The sequence below is a fragment of the Anneissia japonica genome, unplaced genomic scaffold, assembly GCF_011630105.1.
Source record: "Anneissia japonica isolate Jap-2015-1 unplaced genomic scaffold, ASM1163010v1 scaffold17223_len919_cov190, whole genome shotgun sequence".
Taxonomy (NCBI): Eukaryota; Metazoa; Echinodermata; class Crinoidea; order Comatulida; family Comatulidae; genus Anneissia; species Anneissia japonica.
The window spans coordinates 1-912 of record NW_022756202.1 but is presented as its reverse complement, the minus strand read 5'-3'; the positions used below and the strand labels follow the sequence as shown (position 1 = coordinate 912).

General features: G+C 29.8%; 1 long non-coding RNA gene across 1 annotated transcript; it reads right to left on the bottom strand.

The window, feature by feature from the left end:
* Positions 1 to 5: 5 nt before the first annotated feature.
* Positions 6 to 817, bottom strand: LOC117124133. The gene is made up of 3 exons (XR_004447937.1): positions 676 to 817; positions 513 to 577; positions 6 to 110 (listed from the first exon to the last, which is right to left on the bottom strand). It is a non-coding gene; the product is annotated as an uncharacterized LOC117124133 (long non-coding RNA).
* Positions 818 to 912: the final 95 nt, after the last annotated feature.

Sequence of the window (912 nt, the reverse complement as noted above, 5' to 3'; positions counted from 1 at the left end):
ATCAAATATTTGATCATACCTTTCTTAAACATATTTGAAAATGTCTGATGGTTCTCGGCGAACCAAATGACACAGTAAATACTAAGCTCCGCCTCCTCCTCATCTGTGTTCTGATATCAACAAAATAGAAAAAAAAGAGTTTAACAAGTCATCTATTTGGTGTTCCAGATACTCTTTACAATTTATTATTATAATTATATTGAGACAAAGGAAGTTTCTTCTTGCTCAAAAAATGAAAAAAAATGTTAATAATAATAATAATAATAGATGGATTTATATAGCGCAAATAAACGAGGTTTATAACTATTGTTATAATTTTAAATGCGGCCAGAAATTTTCATATTGCTTTTGATTTTATGTTGGTACAACACCTACAATTGACTTGATATTAAAATACATTATAAATAAACAAATTAGATAAATGCATTTCAAAGAAAAAAAAAATAATAATAAAAAAAACTGAATGTAATAAAAAAATTCAGTGTAATCTCCTATTCTAGTTATTTCCTCACCTCTTGTTCTGTTCTACTCTGCAGTACTCTGCTTGTTGTATGATCCTCTTAAAGACTATCAGATCCTATACAAAATAGGAGATAGAAGCCATTATTTTCTATAGGGTCATCAGATTGCATGACATTATTATTTATCCAGTTCAAATGATAATAATTATATTACCTATTATTTAAATTTCAAAGGATATCAATTTAAGATGGCTACCAGTAAGTTGAATCAGTTTCTGGAACATGTTGATGAGAAGGTCTTAGAGTGTACCATCTGCTTTAAGAGACTTCAAAATGACTTCATTGAGACAATGTGCTATAGGGACTGTAAAAGATTTGAGGACAGCAGTCCGGGGGCATATGTCGAAAAATGGGCTCCCGTGGGATTTTTGTGATCATTTTAGTTTTTTGG